Raw genomic sequence first — 2,895 nt, forward strand, 5'->3', positions numbered from 1 at the left:
TGGATGGGGAAGGCATATTTTAAAATATCTGAGATTAGGAAAAATACGGAGAAAAAATCTCTCAGTCTCCATAGGCCCTCAAAAATGCAGGACTAACGGAATGTCATACTGAAAAAGGGTTTTTGAGTGAAAGAGTCTCTTCACTCAGAGTTTAGTCTTTTTGCAGGTGGCAAAACAGAAAAAGAACAAAATTCATCAGGTGTCAGCTGGAAAACCTGCTGGGCAGGGTGGCCACGTGGGTTCTATGAGTCTGGGTTTCTCTCCTTATTAAATCTGTGACTTTAGAGTCGCCTGGCCTCTCAGAACCTTCGTCATGTCATCTGTGACGGCATGTGTGGAGTGTCTGCCTGGTTCATTCACATCTGTTCCCTTTCGGAAACTGGCTGTGAGCACCTCCAGCCAGGATGGGCCGAGATACCCCTGTATGAGAAGAACCCCAAAGTAGAAGACCCTGAGTTAGCAGAGACTAGAGCTTCAGCTCAAAGGTGTACTCCTGGCCATGTCCAGCCTCTGCTTGCTGTGTTGAAAGAACGTTATTCTATGCAGACTCTGATGGGACCTAACAAGTCTCAGGGAACCAGGGACAGAGGTCATGCTTCAAGGGAGGGTACTTTTGGGCTGACATCTGGGTTTCCCTGCTACCCCCATAGACTAGAGCCAGATGGCCTCTAGCCCAGCCCAGAGCCCTCTTGGCAGCTTGGCCAACTACCAGCAGCAGCAGTAGTCTCCCAGCAACTGGTCCCCAAGAGCTGAGCTCCTTCTCTTTGGGACAAAGGTGACACAACCTCCAGAAGCTGTCACTCAGAAGCACATATGAGAGATCAAAGAGGAGGCCCCAGGAGAGGCTCCAGGGCTTGTTAGATTCAGCCTCCTAAAAGTTCAGTGAAGTCAAGGACAGCATGGAGGACCAAAGTCTTTATAAGCTTGTGCTTTGCCAAGAGCACTGGGCCAAAGCATGCCTCCTGTGTGGTTTCTGTGTACCTTGACAGAGTCAGAGATGGCCACTGTTAAGGGTATAGGGCTGGCTAGATACTATTTGAAGTAGGTACACAAAGCAACATCCTGAGACAAAACAACTGTGTGTGCAAGCATGTTTAGAATGTTAATTCCCTGAGTTCCCCCAGAGTTGCAAATCCATCATCTGGCTTCAGTTGTAAAGAAGTCTGATATATTGGCAGTTTTTCCCCAATGGCTTATACCAGTGCATCTTTTCTCTTCCTTCATGCCGTGTTTATAGTCAGAGGCTCACAGTCCAATTCTTGGTCACTTTCCATCTTGTATTCTTTGCACTTTATTTTTCATGCCAGCAAGGTTTTTCTTTCCCAAATAGACACTTAGTTCCCTGAAGGTATATTCCATGACTGGCAGTAATGTAGTGCTTGGCACTAGAGCATTCCATATTTTTCAAAGCCTTTTCCTGCCTTCCATGAATTCAGCCATGGCAGGATAAGCATGGCCATGCCCACGTGACAGACATGGACACTGATGCATGGGAGGAGGAGTCGCTTGATGGGGCACATGCTACTCTTTGGAACCAGAAATGAGACTTCATGTTATTGGCTGAATGTCTGCTACCCAGTGGACCCTATCAGGACTTCATGTTCATTTGTTAGCACTGTCCCCCATAAACAGAAAAGACTCAATCAAGAATCACTCGATTATTTAGCTTTTAAAGTATTTCTCTATGTTTAATTGTTTGAAACCTCAGTGTGGCCAATTAATAATGACTGCAAATGTGTGACCCCTTCTTCCATCGAGAAATGGGGTGTAATTCCTATCCTCTTGAATTTGGGCTAGATTCAGTGGTTTGCCATAACCAATAGAACATGGTGGAATTGACACTGCGGATCATCTGAGAAGTCAGAAAAGATCATAGAGTTTCCACTTTGCTAGTTAGAACACTTGCTCTTGGAGCATTGAGCCATCATGTAAGAAGAGTGATTACTTTGAGGTTGCCATGCCAGAGAGGCCAAGAGCAGTGTTTCACTCAGGGCAGCAGTCCTAGCTAAGCCCAGTTTCTGAGCCATCCCTGCCAAGGTGCTAGGTATGTGAGTGAGGTCACATTGGGACCCCCAGATCAGACCATCCACCAGTAAGTGTCCATCATTTATGGTACATGAGACAGAAAACTCAACATGAATTCCTGTTTTGGGGTAGTTTGTTTCATAACAGTACATGACCCAGAAAATTCTTCTGTCTTCCCCTGAGCCCACTGAGAACAGCGTATCAATGGCTCAATAGAAACTGGGCTTACAAAGGCTCACTGCTTAATTCCATATGTTAGATTCCTGCAGTATTATTTTAGCTTTCCTCACCTTTTGCTGGAGGAAATTGTGTGGACATACTGAATTCTCCCAGAGAATTAGGTTCTGTTTAGAAACATGCTTACAATTATGAGTTGTGCAATTGGCTCAGAGTGTCCACATAAAATTACGCAGTTTTGAGCGCGTCTATGTTTTCAACTCTGGGTTTAGTCATACGTATCATTCAGGTTCCAACTTGGGTGCTTTCTCTGCCATGAAATCTTTTATTTATTTATTTTTTGCTCCTACTCTGAAGAGAGCACTCTCTTCTATGCTCTCGGGCCAGTATGTCTACATATCTACATTTTTATTACTCTGATTATATTTTGCCTTTTCCTTGACTCTTTTTTTTTTTTTTTTTTTTTCCTGAGATGGAATCTCACTCTGTTACCCAGGCTGGAGTGTGTAGTGGTGCAATCTAGGCTCACTGCAACCTCTGCTTCCTGGGTTCAAGTGATTCTCCCACCTCAGCCTCCCGAATAACTGGGATTACAGGTGCTCACCACTATGCCCAACTGATTTTTTGTATTTTTAGTAGGGAAGGGGTTTCACCATGTTGGCCCCAGGCTGGTCTTGAACTCCTGATCTAGTG

Source organism: Theropithecus gelada, chromosome 8, assembly GCF_003255815.1.
Source record: "Theropithecus gelada isolate Dixy chromosome 8, Tgel_1.0, whole genome shotgun sequence".
Classification (NCBI taxonomy): Eukaryota; Metazoa; Chordata; class Mammalia; order Primates; family Cercopithecidae; genus Theropithecus; species Theropithecus gelada.